This window comes from Mytilus californianus, unplaced genomic scaffold, assembly GCF_021869535.1.
Source record: "Mytilus californianus isolate M0D057914Y unplaced genomic scaffold, xbMytCali1.0.p SCAF_1, whole genome shotgun sequence".
NCBI lineage: Eukaryota > Metazoa > Mollusca > Bivalvia > Mytilida > Mytilidae > Mytilus > Mytilus californianus.
In genome coordinates, this window is record NW_026262581.1 from 45,577,339 (window position 1) to 45,596,239 (window position 18,901).

At 32.0% G+C, this 18,901-nt stretch overlaps 1 protein-coding gene and 1 long non-coding RNA gene across 4 annotated transcripts in view; one reads left to right on the top strand and one right to left on the bottom strand.

The window, feature by feature from the left end:
* The window catches only part of LOC127702063 (uncharacterized), a 72,548-nt gene that overhangs the window by 23,433 nt on the left and 30,214 nt on the right, over positions 1-18,901 (bottom strand). The window lies entirely within an intron of this gene.
* Positions 12,684-17,893, top strand: LOC127703870 (uncharacterized). Its single transcript, XR_007983093.1, has 2 exons — positions 12,684-13,295; positions 13,862-17,893. It is a non-coding gene; the product is annotated as an uncharacterized LOC127703870 (long non-coding RNA).

Here is an 18,901-nt window from a genome sequence, read left to right on the forward strand (position 1 = left end):
GGTTCAAGTTTGAAATGTATCTTTACAAATAGAAGGAGGACGTAATATTGAATTTCCCGGGTAGTAATAACGTCTTTTTGTGTCTTAACTCTAAACAAAGAAATAAGATACCTTTAAGAAAAAGTAGTACTTACAATTGAAACCACCGTTGAACATTATCTATCTATACAAATTAACAAATATGTGTAGAAAGGAATAATTCATGAATAAACTAACAAGTATAAAACCACATATGTGACCATGAAGACTGCAAAGGTCGAACCCTACACAGTTGGGCAAGTATGAACACAGCATTAAAGCTTGATACTCCTCTCAATTTGGATTGTGAATAAACATTTGACACAGCATAGGTTTCTGAAACAGAATTAATGTGGTATAAGAACTTAAAAATTTAAAATGGGACATTTACCTTTTATGGTCCAATATCAGAAATCTAAAAACATGGTTAAATTTTTCATATCAAAGAACCCCAATAATTCATTTTTTGATGAAATCAAACATATATTTTAATTTTGGACCCTTTGGGACTCAATGTGAACCAATTTAAAACGGAACCAAAACCCAAATCCAAAATACAAAGTAAAATTCAGCATATTAAAAAACCACAAGAAGTCAAAAATTTGAATGAAACCCTTTTGAAATTATTCAAAAGATGTGCAATTTATACAAAGTATTAGAAAAGTATTCCCAAACGGAGAGGGCCATAACCCCCGAATCAATCCCAACCTTCATTTTGAGGTATGGAATCTTGTGGTACAATTTTATAGAGATCAATACACTTATTAACAAGTTATTGTCATGAAACAAGAAAAATGCTGGATTTTGGTCCCATTTTGGACCCTGATTCCTAAACAGTTTTACGACGACGACGACAACGTCGTACCATTATACAACCGCAGAATTGCTGTCGTATAGAAAATTGATTCATTTGAGCTATATACATATTTTTCATTTTTTTTGTCATTTTTTCAATGCTAATAATGTGCTTACCATGTATACATATTAATTCTGAACGGTAAAATATCTATGATAAAATACAGAAATGAAAACAACAATGTAAAAATTTCATGCGTCCGAATTAACTCTCATCAGGAACGCTCAAAGCCAAATATTTGAAAGCCTAGGATATATAAGAACGAAGCAGTTGAAGAGCTATATGATCTGTAATTGCATTCGAAGTCATTTCAAATTGCAATGTTTTATGTTTTACATATCAGTTTATAAATTTCTATGTATTAATGGGTAAACAAAATAAATTTCTATTTTTTATCTTCTTCTAAGAAGACGGTGAATAAAGAAGGAAAATAATTTTCGAACAAGAAAGCACCCCTTTTCCTCTTCAAAACCGACAAAATATAAAAAGTAGGAAACCAATTCACTGATGAGTTTTTCCTTTACAATTTTGAATTTGAGTGCCTGAAGGAGAAGAAGACTTGTACCAAATGTGTTTCGTTCCTTGGCTTCACGTTCTACAAAATCATCGTATACACTGGTTAAAACATCTCTGAAAGCTTCTCGAAGTTTATCTTTCTCCTCAATATATCTATTGAAGACAGATTTAAAAAGTCGTAGTGTTAATTGATGATCATTGAAATCTATCAAAAATTCTTGCAATTTTCTCCGCGTAATTGTTTCACACTGCTCTTGACCATAGCCATCCATACTAAAAAATACCCTCAATTCCGTTTCCGGATTCTTTTGAATTTCAAGTATAAGCAGATTTATCGAAGAAGCTTCCTGATGATCCATGCCTTCAAAAAGATTACTTTCAATAAAATAATGCTGAAGATTATGTTCAGTCAAACATTTTTTCATGTAATCAAGCACTAGGTGGTGAAGTTTAAATACGTTTACTTCTGTGTTTTGTTCTATGATTGATTGATGTACACTCTCTGAAATCCAATACAGTGCAGTTTTCCAGTGAAATGAAGTCACGATTTTTGAATAATTGCGTAAAGTACATTTGTTGAAAGCTTTAACTATCAACATAACGCGTTTTTGTACAGTCCTCAGCGCCTCAGAAAGTTTTCTGTCATGCTATACGCCAAACAAAAGTCTTTACTTTTCTCTGCTTTAACAGAAGCTGGCTTCGCAACAAGGAAAAATTGACAGTTTGAAATTTATTTACAGTGTCTTCAGGTGGCCAATGCGATTTCGCTCCCGTTTTATCCACTTATCTAGCCCTTTTGGTTTTTCTGTTATTGGGAACATAGGAATATAATCTTTATGTTTTTTACAGCTGTAGAATATTTTAACTTTATTCACTCCAATTTTATCATCGTTTGCACATCTCGAAAAGGTTTCTGTAAGTCTATTTTCGTTCCAAACTTGTTTATGAATGTCATTAAGGGGTTGTGAAAGAGCCCTATTCTTTTCTAAGAACTGGTTTATTTTTTCTGTGCTTGCTGATGGATTATCATAAATAGCTTTGTCAAGACTATCTGCCAAGGTCTTCAATAGATTTTTTGATGCGTCAGGTAATGTTATTCCAGTGTCTGAACATCTCAAATCTTCATAAATCGTTATTGGAAGTCCAGGTTTAATTTTCTGATCTATGAATATGGTGTTTCTATGTCTTAACAAAAGTTTTATAATGTCTCCAACATGTTTGAATGCTTCGGGCTTAATCTCACTTAATAAACTACTAGGAAGATATTTACCATCCACCATTCCAATGTCAGGAAACTGTTTTTGCATGAAGGCACCATTTACATGGACAAAACAAGATGGTCTATCCCGTTTATACTCAATATATTCTGCAGGAATTGCAATTTCTGAAATCAGCAGATAGTCATAATCGCCATCATCTATGGATGTTCGTAAGCGTGTTTTTTCCTCTGTACTTCCTCCAAGCATAAAACGTTCACTACTAAAATGACTTAAAAACAGAGTATTGTATGAAAATAATTTATTTTGACTGTAATCGTTATGCCGAGGGCTAGACTGCCTTTCGAGTTCTTTTATAATATCACTAAAATTCATTTTACGAATTCCATCTGGTAGTTCCATTTCTTGACCTTTAGTAAATTAATAGTATTACATATATATAAACCAATTCGTTATTTAACAAAAAAAATTTATTACTGAAATTTTTATTGGTGTTTGTATTTATTGCTTCGGCATGAGTGTTCTGTATTTGCATCTCTAGTGATGATTTTTGTCAAAGTGTTCTATTTTCAATTTCAATATTTCAAATGCGCGACAATTTTTACAGTGCTTGAGTATAAACATTTATATGAAAAGAAAAGTCAATGAGATAGAAAGGAGACATCTACCGAACAAACATATCGGTTTTTAACATGAATCAAGTAATTTTTACGGAGTTTATTTTGCCCACTCTTTAATTTTTGATGAAGTGTGATATTGACTGCGGTTTGATTTCATTGTTATTATGAGGGTAGTAATGCCCTTAATTGTCAGGTGTCAAACGGTCAGTTTCGGCTACCGTAAGAGTCAAAGTGGTTAAAATTATATCGTGATTCGTCAAAATATCCTTATCGTGATTTGTCAGAGGTCTCAAATAATTATCCGTTACCGTTATTTTTGGAAAGAATTTAACGTGATTTGTCAAAGAGAGGTAAAAGATACCAGAGGGACATTCAAACTCATAAGTCGAAAATAATCTGACAACGCCAGGGCTAAAAAAGAAAAAGACAAACAGACAAACAATAGTACACAAAACACAACATAGAAAACTAAAGACACGAGCAACACGAAACAGTCGATTTTTTTTATCGTTATAAAGAAAATGTAGATTTTATCGTCATTCACCAAAAATAACCGTTAACGTCATTTGGCAACATTTTTTTACCGTTATTCGTCATGAAGAGACCCCCATTACGACCCTCTGTTATTAGTTTGTGCATGTTGTTGACTTCAATTGATAATTTTCGTTTTCATTTCCCTTGAGGATTTATTCAAATTTATGTTTCCCTCTTGGTATCTTCTGTCTTTGTTTTTATGGTTGTCAAATTCTAAACTGGAATCCGCTTGTATTTAATGCTTCGCTCTATGAACAAAGTTAGTAGGCAGTCGAGAACCAGCTCAGTCAAATTCAAAATCATTACAGAACAACCTAAATGTCTGTGAGCACTTTATCCGCAAAAATAGCGATTTCAGTTTTTTAAGTATGAAACAACACAAATAAGTCTCTGAGTATGAGTATATCAACCTTATTTTTATTTGATATTGTAATTATTGAAAAATATGTAAAGTCTGTTTGATCTGAAGTATTTTTTAAACTACTATAACATTTGTGTTAACCAGAAATGTATATAATGCATAATAAGTAAGGAAAGGACAACATATTGTGCAATGCTCGTAATAAATCAGTAAGAATTTCTAAAACTTAGACAGCAATAACAAACCCAAAGACTGCACAACACGAAATCCATGAAAATCCGAGGTGATACCAGGTGCTTCGAATAGAAAGCAGTTCCTGCTCAAAATATTGCACCCGATATGTTGTTCATACAGGTGATCATACAGTTATAAGTCACATTCGAGATAAGAAGACGGAATTTTATAACGACAACTGGAACATGTCTGTAATAATTATAATGACACCTGTTAAACTTTGGAATGCACCCGAAGGCAGGCTTCAGCTGGCCCCTAAACAAAAATGTGTACTAGTTCAGCGAAAATGGAAGTTACGCTAACTCCAAAACATAAACAAACATTAAAAAAAAAACATACAAGACTAACAAAGACCAGAGGCTCCTGACTTATGACAGGTGCCGTGGTTAAACATGCTTTGTGAGATCTCAACCATCCCCTATACCTGTAGCCAATGTAGAATAAACAAATACACAGCAGTACGCACAGTAAAACTCAGTTTAAAAGAAGTCGGAGTCCGATGTTAGAGTAGGTAACAGAAGAAACTAAGCAAAATGACAATGATACAAAAATTAAAAAAAAAGACTACTGCCAGCTCCATACTTATATTAAACTGATTAAAAAATTATGTCTTCATCATATGAAAATTAAACACAATCCTTCCCATTAGGGGTTTAGTATCATACTATCATAAAATATACGAGAAGAACAGCCTTGATGCTATAGCTTCTCTGTAAGCAGTAGCGCGTTACCAAAGGAATCATAGCATAAAACGCAAGCCCTGGAATTTCGTATCAACTCGGATATATCTACGCAATTTTTTATATGTCTATTTTATATTCGAAACTTCTCCTAAAGCAAATATGACAAATTATTGAAAATTTCCCACAATCTTTACCGTATAACGCAATTGCACATTTCTATTTTTTCTACTCAGAATAATTTTTTTTCTTTTTCCTTCATCAACACATGTACTTTAATGTGAGTAACTATTTTGTATCGCAAATAAAGGAAACAGTAGTATACCGCTGTTCAATAGTCATAATTCTATTAAGCAAACACAAATCCGGGTAACAACCTAAAACCTAGGGAAACACATTAACTATAAGAGGAAAACAACTGACCAACAGAAACACTGAACTTCAACAAAAGCAAACGCCAACATACATAGAAACGGACTGTGTGATAACAACTGCCGTATTTCTGACTTGGTACAGGATATTTTAAGAAAAAATGGTGGGTTGAACCTGGTTTTTTGGCTAGCCAAACCTCTCGCTTATATGGCAATGTTAAAAATACAGCTAAAATGACAACACTTCGTGACAGGAATACAGTACAAACAAACGAAAGAACACTCAGCACAGAGAAATACATAAATAAATGATATAACAGTACATTTCAACATGAAAACCACAGAATAACAAAGGACACCTCCCATGAATTTACAACAGCACCCTAGGACACCACAAACGAAATATAAACTGCGCGTCACATGAATGGATCAAACATCACAAAAAGTGACGTATTTTTTGTGACATTTATATTATCACAGGTAAATTTCTAAAAATAGAATAGATTTGTTTAAATCATAGACACTTACAAGAATATAACTTGGGATTGAGTTTGTAACAGTGTTTTTATGTATATCTTAAATATGGCAAGATATTAAATTGGAATTGTGTTTGAAAAGGTGTTATTATTTGTTGTTTTAAACTTTAAATCATACAAATGAAGTAGCTGATTTTTTATCTAAACTTTTACATACATATAAACAATAAACATAAAAATAAAATAACTGTAATATAAGGCAAGATTATGTAAGACCAAACAGTAAACACACATGAAAACAAACAAAAAGAAACAAAAACCCTGTATACGAACCACGAGTAACTCGACTATACTAACAAATAAGACATATGTGAAATGTACCAAAAATACAGAATTCAAACCACAAACAAAATAAACAGACAACAACTCAGCACAAAATGACCCATCGGACCCACACGTATAAGAAAGTAACAACAAAATACCCGAAAGCGGGATCTATAAATACTAGGGATGTCAACTCGGTGAAGATTTACTAATCGAGTACTCGTTGGATTTACCGAGCGATACTCGAGTACTCGCTCGGAAAAACATCTACAAAATGGAAACACAAAATTATATCCATTTTGTGTATTGTGGGTCGTTGTCTTATGGACGTAAAACCCTAAACATTATTACCTAGGACTAGATAATAGTTCCAGGAATTTTATACCATAATTAATAGCGTATGTACTACATGTACCAATTATGTAAACAAACTAGCAATAATCTAATCAATCAATTAATACACCTCTATAGAAAAGTGATAACTGATACAGCAGTATTTGGGAATCGTAAAATAGAACCACATTTAATCATCTACAAAGGCGTAATGATTAGAACTTACTGATGCCTTTAATCATTTTCTGAGGGTCGACTCAGCGTGCAACGAATTTGTTCTTATTTAGAAATAATATCTTATCAACATTTTCTGGAACGAGGTGATTTATCAACTTTGTTAATAATACGTAACTAACAGTCCTACTGGTATGATAAAAATATTTGCTCTAACGGTACAGAGGTGATGTAATGACTAAGACACGACTAGCTAAAAGTGTAAGCCTTGGAAAGGTACTCTTGTTCGTAGCCTACCTCCGTTCGGAGGAATTTTAAATGACAATCAAACGCAAAAATTTTAAACGTATTTTAATTTTAATTACATTTGATTAATATTCAATTCCCCGGGAGGTGCTCTCAATAAAAATATTTTATGTTTAAGCTTAAGAAAGCAACCACATTTAGTAATAAGCAGACCAGACGAAGGAGATGGTAAACCACAATCTAAGACATGATAAACATGTCGTTAGTTAGTTCAGACAAAGACACATAGTATTAGATCAACCAATTCGTGGTGGTATCCATACCATTAACGGAGTGTCATTTTTAATTCTTCCTCCTCATAACTCTGTTGGAGCAGTTTCCACGTAAGGAGCACACTCCTATATATGAAGTCCGTATAGTGTGAACATGCACGAGCATAACGTATCAATTGAGAAATGTAAACACCATACGACGGGGCAGAGGGTATGTTACTGCTCAGAAATGGGAAATTGATAATTGGGAAGTTGAAATCATCCCGTTTGTCATAAAATTTAGTCTGAAGTCGTCCATCTGTGTCAATTTTAAGGAAAAGATCAAGGTATGAAGCAGTCCTTCTAGTATCAGTAGTATCCTTAATTTCAAGTTCACTGGGATATATGAGATGCAAGTACTGACTGAAATATAGGTTATTCCGTAAAAGGACATCATCATTGTATCTGAAAGTAAAATTAAAGAATTTCACAAGGTTTTTTTTTCTTTTTGTCTTTTAGAAGGTTCTGAATGAATTTTCCTTCATACGAGAACAAACACAAATCGGCCTGTAGGGGTGCACAATTAGTACCCATTAGAATACCGACTGTCTGTTAAAATATCAATCCTCCACACTTAACAACAAATTAATTGTCGACAAAAAAGTCCAGCATTTTGATAATATCATCTTCAGTGTACTTTTTGATAAAATCATTGAGGTTCTTCACAAAATAAGAATTATTATAACCCAAAACAAGAAATTTATATCTACGATTCCCATTTTTATATAACAACACTTTCTAAACCCATTATCATAATCTATTAAAACGTTTCTCTAACAATATAATATATCGATATCCCCGTAAGCAAACACTTCAGACAGTCGAACCTCAATATTTTGACTTTAATCGCATGAAATTTCTGGTGATTGAACAGCAAATTCATTAGAATGATAAAAAGCTGGTTCGTTGGGAAATATTATGTATAAAGGAACTTAATGTGCTTGGTTCAAATGGCAATTAACAGAAATAATCTTACATTTTAGACGATCCTTTACCTATTAAATATGTTAGTTTTATGTTTTTGAATCTTACATATATTTATGGTACTAATTCAGATCAAGGTATAAGTTGAAAATAACAATATGGTCTTAATTGGGTTTTTGTTAAGTGTGTTGTATTTTTACATGTCTTGCAAAACAGTTTGGAGGTATATAGTAAATATCCTGTGCACACGACTGAGTGTCATATAATGTTAGCAATTTCCATCCACAGAACACAGGAATCAACTTGTGTTTTTTTTTAAAGAAAGAAGACACAATTGAAAGCAACGTAGATAACCCCTTTTCCCCTTTCAATGCATAATACTTTTATAAAATCTAGCCCAGATAAGAGTATTGACATGAAAAATTGCAGACAAAAGTCAGACCAATTAAGACGAAGAAGATGTTATCTCAAAAAGTATTGCAAAGTCTTATCATTAAATGAATTGGTGTCTCCAAATTAATACGTGTTGTAAACAAAGTTTTGAGTTCAAAAAGAATATTCACTCCACATGACTGTCAGTTCAAAATGTAAAATTATTTGAGAGCAGTATCTACAGAAAATGAAAAAATAAAAACTATTTGTTTTTATAGCACACCAAATTTGTCAGATAAAGCTGTTATCTAATAAAACGTAAATAAGTTTTAATGTAAAAAAAAAATATCTCTATAGAGCCGTCTCTTTGAGGCCTATAATTTGGCGGAGGCAGAGGAATTGTATTTTCGTAGTTTTCCCAAAACAGATGCTGATTTTCATCAAATGAGGACGAGTATTGGCATAGAGTAGAATATTAGACTATATTTAGAAGCAGCTATATAGTATGTCATGAATATCCAAGATGAAATATTTTTTCGGCATTTTTTCGATTAAGAATTGTTCTTCGTTAAACTAATATTGCATGCTACCACGGGTCTCATGAGACAATCAAAAGCTGACCCGTCGAAAACGCTCGCAAAGTGATGACAGTAACCATGTTCATATGAGTTTAGAAATAGCCATACACTTAAATGTATGATATATTTTTTTATAAAATGTATCACTCAAGGATAAATAACAACACTTTTCTACGGAGCCCCGTTAGGGACATGTAAAGAAAAAAATATATATATTGTGTGCACAAAATAATATATTGTGCGCACAACTTTGATATATTGTGCATACAAAATAATATATTGTGAGCTTACAAAAAAGTAAAATCACAAAAATACTGAACTCCGAGGAAAATTCTAAAAGGAAAGTCCCTAATCAAATTTCAAAATCAAAAACTCAAACACATCAAACGAATGGATAACAACTGTCATATTCCTGACTTGGTACAGGCATTTTCTTATGTAGGAAATGGTGGATTGAACCTGGTTTAATAGCTAGCTAAACCTATCACTTGTATGACAGTCGCATCAAATTCCATTATATTGACAACGATGCGTGTACAAAACAAACAGACACAATAGGTAAAAATGTAAAAAATAGGGGCACTGCAGTCAACATTGTGTTATCATCTTAATCACTATAAAAACAAACAAATGTAACGAAGAAGCACAAAAAGGCATACATCAAATTTAACATCCTCATTTTGCTTTTTTATTATACGATATTATTTATCTCTGTAAAATCCACCCATAAAGAATAGAAAGTTTTAAGTACTGGCGTAAAATTGCGCGTTTGAAATTCGCACAGGTAGACAAAAAATAATTTTGTCGTCCAAAGTATGACGGGATACATAAGTAGAGAGTCACGTAAAATGGATATCACCACAAAAAACAGATTTAACAGTAAAAGTAATATTAATAAATAAAATAATTTTGTTGTTCAAAGTATGACGGGATACATAAGTACAGAGTCACATCGAATGTATATCACAAAAAACAGATTTAACAGTAAAAGTAATATTAATAAATAAAATAATTTTGTCGTTCAAAGTATGACGGGATACATAAGTATAGAGGCACGTCAAATGTATATCTCAAAAAACAGACTTAACAGTTAAAGTAATATTAATAAAGACAAATAAAAGAATACTACAACACGTTATTAAGATGATAAACAACGTCAGTACGCAGAATCTATACTTCAAGACCATCGTGTATTATTTGTGAAGTTGATTCGGAATAATTATCAACAAGGTCTTGGTACCTCCCGATGAACTTTTTTAGAAAAAGGACGAGACGTTCTTTGACACACCCCTGGTTCATCAACTTTCTGCTCAGACACTGGTGACGTTTTACAAAGTCTGAGTAGGAGCTGCAAGCTGTTGAATACCGAATAAGTTGGGAGATGTATATCCCATATGCAGGTGATAATTGATAATTTCAAAATTAAAATCGTCTCGTTTGTCATAGATTCTGGTACTGAGATGACTGTGTATGTCAAATTCGAGGTATAAGTCTAAAAATGAGGCGGAGGAAGCCGTGTCTGTTGTTTCTTTAATTTTTAGTTCTGGTGGATATATTAATGGAACCCAATCAGAAAAGTTCGGATTGTTAATGGAAAGAACATCATCAATATATTTGAAAGTAAAATTAAATAACCTGGCTTCTTTGATCTTCTTGTTTTTGACAAATGTCTGAAGGAACTCCGATTCATATGAAAATAAGAAGAGGTCGGCAAGGAGAGGGGCACAGTTCGTTCCCATAGGAATGCCGACAATTTGTTGAAAAAGTCTACCTCCAAATTCAACAAATATGTTGTCAATAAGAAACTCTAGCATACTGGTCACTTGTTCCTCTGTGTAGCATGTTTTACCCTTTTGTTCACTATTAACAAGATATGCCTTATGGTATCCCAAATTAATAAATGTATAGCGTATGGTACCATTTTTATGTTGAAAAGCATTGTGGATTATTTCTTTTAAACGGTTTTTCAATTTCACATGGGGAATGGTGGTATACAAGGTTGAAAAATCAAATGTTTTGATAGAACTGATTTCAGAAAAAAACCGAGATTTAAAATTATCCAGAAGTTCTTTAGAGTTTTTATAAGAATGCACATATGGTTAATACCACTACGCGAGTTAACAGTTTCACAGTATTTCTGAAGACCCTCTTTCACTGCGGACAAAATTTTAGTCAATCTAATGGACAATTGTTTAGTGGAACATGCAGATGAGCCGGCAATGTACCGTTGTTTGTACGGAATTTTGTGAAGTTTAGATATCCAATACAAACAAGGCAAGTCCTCCGATTTGTTGTTCAATGCAATGTTCATTGAAGCCATGAAGGACTTATGATTCGCCAAAATCTCATCTTTGTCAAATGATATGTTTTTGTATGTGGGATTACCTGAGTGCTCATTTATTCCTAATTCTTTTACAAGAAATACGATTTACATACAAAGACAATATTATTTGAAGCTTTGTCCGCAGGAACAACAACATACTAATCATGAAGAGATGATAGACATTTCACAGCCTCTTTGTCTCTGAAAACGGACTTTGGTCGATCATTCACACAGTTTTTCAACTTATAAATGCGCCGTTTTATCAGAGACCTGATTGTTTTGACCAATTCTGACAAAGTTTCCAGTTGAACTTCTTCTCGTTTAGCCCATGCTCAAATGGTACGGCGCTTTAATGTATCATTTTCAAAGTTACAGAATGGTCAAACACATAAGGGTTTATTTTGAAATTGGGTTGGATAACATGGAAATACTCGCACTTTTAGCAAAAAATCAGCACTGCATTGTTTCTTATCGACACCTGAAACGAATACTTAAGGAGCTATGTTTATTTGGTCTGAAACTTGGTTTACCAACAGATGCGTTTGAAGCTGCCACATTGTATCGGTGTTTATTGGAACGGTTTGAAACAGACTTAGCATTAGAGTGAGGTCACTAATGAACTTATGTAGACTTTGATAATATGGTTTTACCTAATTTCTTGTAACAATTTTAAAATACTATTTGTACTTATCCATTATACTTTATGTCTGCAAATCTCAAGATTTTGTTTATGTTGATTGACACAAAACTGACATGCTGCTTAATTCATGACTTTGGTTTTGTTATTCCCCGTCGACGAAATAAGATGGTCATTATATCTAAAAGTCTTTGCGTCCGTCCATCCATCTGTCTCTTTTTAGGATAAATGTTTTGGTCATAGTAGTTTATGATGAAGTTGTAGTGTCATCAACTTAAATAAATTGTGTGGTTTCTCTAAAGATATCATTGTAAAATTGTAAGGTAAGTCAAATCGACTTAAAACTAAGTACACAAGTTCTTTATTAAAAGATTACTATGTTTGACCATGTTTAAGTACGGTTTTGACCCAAAATTTAGTGTTCGTTATTGAAATGTGACAGTGTGATCAGTCTTAGAAGTTTACCATGAAGTTGTGATCAAATATAGGTAAAACTGAATACATATATAAGCCAGAAGATGTACTATGAGTGCCAATGTGACAACACTCCATCCAAGTCACAATATATTAAAAGTTAATAATAAAATTTAATGATCTAATAATTAAATTGATTTATTGCATTCAAAATACATGTATTTGTTTATTGAGTTTCGATTGTACAGTCAGTCCATTGTTTACGGTTTGCCATTTAAATCTTTACAACCATATATTTAAACATACGAAAGAATATGCTTTGAAGCGCCTCGTGGACTTTTGTCATATATAAACACGTGTTCCCGCTCAATTTTCATTCAATGATTATTTCTCAACAGAATTGCACAAGGATAGGACCAGAGCGTAAATAAGATAAGTTGGTTAAGTTTATCCGTTATACTTTAGATATGTTTCCTTTTATTCATTTTAATTCACTATAATAATTTGGTTTATATTTAAAGAGCAAACCTTTTTTTACCTGTGAGTTGAAATTCTGTGACGATAAAGTAAAACGGGTAACTTTAAATTTAACACGTGTTCGCATGTGTTCGTATAGTTATATGTTTCTCGTCACGTTCATTATTAAATTAATGAATTGTTTAATGTCACTTTAATTAGATTTATATATATATATGTGCTTATTTATGACCATTCAATTTCATTTACTTGTGGTTGTTGCATTTAATTCACAGTTCGTTAACAAGGTATTTTTATCGGTAAGTTTTTGTTTCTATTTTACCATAGTAGCAATAAATATACTCATGTATAATTAGCTATGAAATCCTTGTGTAAGCTTGCTGACAAATATACGCTTATTTTAATTTACGTTCTTTACCTGCATATAATTCAGGTACTAAATTGACACTGAAATACCGGTTATTCAAGTTACGGAAGGCCCGATTATTACAAATGTGACGGCATTTATTTAATTATAAATACAACTGCTGTTTAGTTTGCTGCATGTTATTGTGCATATAAAGCTTTCTTTAAATTTGATTCAATAAATTGATAATGATATTATACCTGTTATGATGTTATGGAACACACGATTATTACAAATGTAATGGCATTTACAACTGCCGTTCAAATTACTGCTGGTTATTATACACTTATAGATGTCTTAAGAGGCGTACAGTATATACACATTTATAATAGTATATATTTTAGGTACGGAGCATTTTATCTATATGCAGCCGAGGCATCAATGTAATGTTTCATAAATTAAAACATCTTTATATATTTATAAAAACAATATACTTATAATGACTTCATTTTATAAAAGAATAGAAGAAATGAAGTAAGCCGGAGATTAAGACCAAGGGTAAACAACGTTGGAGTTCAACGACCTGCTCCTCGTGAATTACCAGCACCAGAACAGGTACCCGTTCCTGAGGAAGTTGTCCGAGTGGTAAACAGAGGAAGACACGGAAAAAGAAGGCGTGCAGCGCCCGAGCTTCAACAACCAGATCAACTTGTGGAGCCCAATAATCAACCTCCACCTCAGAAACAACTGACAACTACGGCAGTTCACGCTCAACCGGGTAATACTTTAAATACTACTGTACTTTGTTTATACCATGTTCTAATGAAATTAACATAATTATTTCTCAGCAAATAACAGAGAAAATTTGGAATTGTAAAAATGTTGATTTTGGTACTCTTCTTCAACAAAATAGTCAATATTATAGTAGTTTGGACCAGAAACAAAGTGTAATGGTTAAAAAATGGAATGCTTGTCATTTCTCATTACCCTTCAAAGGACAATACAATAAATAACATTGAATTATGGACTGAAGCATTTGAAGTTTTTTTCTAAAATACTTCTTCAAAAACATGCTAGCTTAGCACAAGACTTGTTTACATACATGTTAATCATAAGAGTTTTTATATCAGATGCACATTTTGACAGAGTTTACCCGTATAATGGAAAATTTAGATTAAGTGTATCACTAAAACACTCTAAATCTTTGTCTGAGATTGATGGCTTTCTTTGGTTGAAATTCATTGTAAAGGGATCGCAAGGCACACCTAATCCTGTAGTCTGCCAGGCTAACTTACAAAGACATTGTTATGATTATAACTTTAAAGGTTATTGTCAGAAATCTCAGTGTTTTACAGACATAACTGTATGAAATGTTCATTACAACATCCAGTCTTATGTGTTAGATTTGATAGCTTACAAAGTAACCAAGGTTATCATAAGGGATCATTGATGCCACCAGTGTTTATCCAAAATAGATCTCATATGTCTAACCAGTTTCGACAAAACAGGCTTTCATTTGTTCAACAAAAAGATATAGGTCACCAATAAACACAAGGTATTTCGTCCCTAGATTTAATCAAATGACATATAGTTAACTTTTCTTTCAGAATTGTCAAAGGATAAATATGATATTTGGAAGAAGGGACATTCACCTATTAATATTGAACAATTAAGATTATCCTAATGAACAGGACAAACAAATTTTGTTTATTGGTTTTAAATTTGGATTTAGATTGAATCATAATTGACCAAGATTTCCACTTGAATCAAAAAATTAAAATCTGTTTTGACATATCCTATTGGAGCTAAATGTAAGATTGAATCTGAAATATCGTTATGAAGAATAGCAGGTGCTCTTTGTAAGAGACCAATATCTAATCTTAGATATTCTCATATTGGATTAGTAACAAAAAAAAAACAAAATAAAAAAAACCCAGGTTTTTCGTCTGATTACCCATTTATCATATCAGCCATGGAGCAGCGTTAACGACTTCATCGATGAAAGGTTTACCTCTGTTAAATATTCTTCATTTGATAATGCTGTTGATTACTTCCGGTTTATACATGAGATTTTGACTAACTTGGTTTTAAAATTGTAAATGAATACTACATAGACGAGGCAATGACATTGGGCTGCTCAATTTCATATACTAAATTTGAGAAGTTTTTAGCCTTTTTGAATTGGTTTTAAAAATAAGTCTGGTTTAAATAATATAGACCACTATTTGGAAGAATTTTAATATTGTTGGCTAATCAGATTCTGATGAATGTGAACAACTGATGTTTCAGAATGATGAAATTTGCAAAGATATTGTAGTCTCACTTGCAAAAAAAAAAAAAAAAAAAAAAAAAAATGAAGGTCCAACTACACTGATTGAATATCTGGGTCTTACAATTGATACTGTTAATATGCTTGTTTAAATTCCACATGAAAAGATTGAAGAACTTTTAAACAGAATTAATAATTTATAAGCCATGAAAAAAGTAACGTTAAAAGAATTGCAGTCAATATGTGGTTCATTAGTTTTCTGCACGAAGGCTATACCTGCTGGAAGAGCGTTTAGTTGTATTCGACCATGGACAAAGTGTCAAAACTGTTTCACTTTTATCTATTGATATGGAAATTATTTTTGGAACAGTATAATAGGATTTCGTATTTAAATGATATAGGATGGATATCAAATTTTTATTTTGAACTATATACAGATACTGCTGGTGAATAAGGTAAAGGGTGTGCAATTTATATTAATGGTCAATTGAGTGGCATAAAGAATGTAATAGTTCAGAAATAATTGAAGATATAACATATTTTGAAATCATTCCAATAACACTGGTTTGATAAATTATACAAGAAACATACTTTTTCCCATTGATAACCTGGCAGTAGTGAATGTTTTAAACAAAATGTCAAGAAAATATTAACTAGTTTCGTCCGTTTTTAGTTTAATTATTCACTGTTCACTAATTGGTAATTTTCAGTTTAAAGCTGTTCACATTTTGTCAAAGGACAATGCAATTGCTGATGCATTATCTCGTGCAAATTTTCAGAAATTTCAATGTCTGCACCACTTGACAGCGATTTTCCACATCCAATTCCAGTGGAGTTCTGGAACCTTTTAAAGATGAAGTGACTAAACTTTTAAGGCAATCTGTTTCTTCAAATACAATGGATGTGTATGAAAATGCATCTATTCATTCATAAATTTCTGACCTGTTTTCGAATAGAGGAAAGTTGGCCACCTCCTGTTAATCATACAATTAATTTACATAGCTTTCAAAAATAGTTATTCCTATAACCTTCAAAAACATATCTATCAGGAATTAATCATAAGTTGAAAATGAATAATTGAAATGATTATAGCAAATCATTTATTTTGAAAATAATGTTAAAAGGTAAAAAAGTAAAAGAAAACCTATTTCTGTTGATGTATTAAAACAACTTGAATTAATTCTTCAATGTTTGTAAATGTTTAGGGGAGGATTTGCTTAGGCCTTTTTTGGATTTATGAGAATTAGAGAAATCACAAAACTGATAATCATGTTTAAAAAAATTCAGATATTAAATTTGATGATATTAATTCTAAAGTTTTTGTTACAATTATGTCTTCTAAGAAGGATCAAATTGGTTGTTCGACAAGTTAAATGTGGACTTCAAATGATAATGATGATGAACATTGTGTTGTCAAAACATTAACAGATGACTTACAGTTACATACAAGTTGATGTGGGCAGGAATTTCCGGTATGTCACTATATAATTTTGTACCAATAGAAGAGAATGTGATACATGGTGGGGGTTTACCAGATGCTGTTTTGCTTCACTGTGGTGGCAATGAAATTAGACTTGTAAACTGTGTAAAAACTTTTATTTTAAATTTAATTCATGCTAGATATAGTTGGACGTATGGTGAATGGAAGTTAAATTATTTTTCAAGCATATCACCAAGGTTGAAATGAAGATGTTCAAAAGATTTAAAAGCAATGGATGCAACCAGGAAACGTACAAATAGGGGAGTTAAATCACATTTAATTAAAACTGGGGGTTACACTATAATTCATTTTGATTTTGAAGTCAAACTCTTATCTTTGGTTAGTCATGATGGAGTACATTTATCGTTTATTGGCAATGATATAGTTTTGAATTCTTTTCAAACTGCTTTAGAACAATTTGATAATATACCAAATAATTCTGTTTATCCGATGCATGAATGATGTTTGTTTATATTTGTTGTATGTTGAAATGAATAACAACTAGTTGATATATTTTCGTTTAATTTATGCTGCTTATTCAATTGTCATGGCGGATTAGCATTTGATTGAGAGTTCAATAAAATGCCAATTTTGGCAGTGATTTATTCAAATATTGTTCATTGAGCTGTTATGGATCTGCCCAGCAGCTAGAAATTATTATGCATTTACTGTTGGTTTTACCTTCAGTGACCAATTGTCATCAAGTTTTAACTTGTTGGCCAGTTTGTTGATGTTGGTTGTTTGTTGGTTGATATTGTTGAATATTGTTGAATAAATGCCATGACAAATAATAAGCCAAATTTCAATTGTTTGTTGTTTATATTATTCTGGCGAAGAAATGAAACAAAACAAATCTATAATTGTATATTTATTGCATAAATTGAATATGCAATAATTATAGGTTAAAGTACGGCCTTCATCACGGAGCGTTGATTCACACCAAACAGCAAACTATAAAGGGCCCAAAAATAACTATAACACAAAGATAAAAACATATGAACCACACCAACAAACGACAATCACTGAACAACAGGCTGCTGACTTAGAACAGTATACTTTTTAAGAGTTGTGTAAAAATGTTTCAGGTCAAGTTTTAGTTTCATTCGGATTAATGGAAGAGAGGTGACAATAGGTCACAAGTATCTATTTTATGCTAATATTTTACAAAATGTTGTCCGTATACATTATGAAACTGAAATGTTACAAAGCAATTTAGGAATAGTCAATGAAAATGTATACCTCAGTGGAATATTTTGAAAATAAACGAAACAATTATGATTCATTTTTTTCCAAATATGGTCCGTTTTGGTGCATCATTTATTCAAATACTTATGTCGCGATTGATCGATATCGGTGCGATTGTCAATGAGACAACTTCATATCCACCATACAAAGAAACAATCAACGAAAACAAATTTGACAGACGGGTATCGATGCAAGCCTTAAATTACGGACTCCTGACTTGAAACAGGCAAACATAAAATGTCATAGTTTAAACATGTTTATGAACAAGCAATCATCCACAAAACTGAAAAAAAAAGAATAGTTGAAAATGGATTTATTCATCAAATGAAGAAAAGACACAAAACTTATAATTAAAAAAAAAACCAAAGTATCGCTGTTCGAGTACTGGAAGCTAGTTTATGTTCATGTTCCCTAATCTAGTATAATTACCAATCAATACACATCCAATTGACTACTCGTGCATGTATATAAGTCTGCATAGATATACTGAAAACAAAAACAAGAGTGGACACACCAAAACGTCTCGCCTGTTCTTGTGTTGTTGTGTTCATAATTGAATTTATGT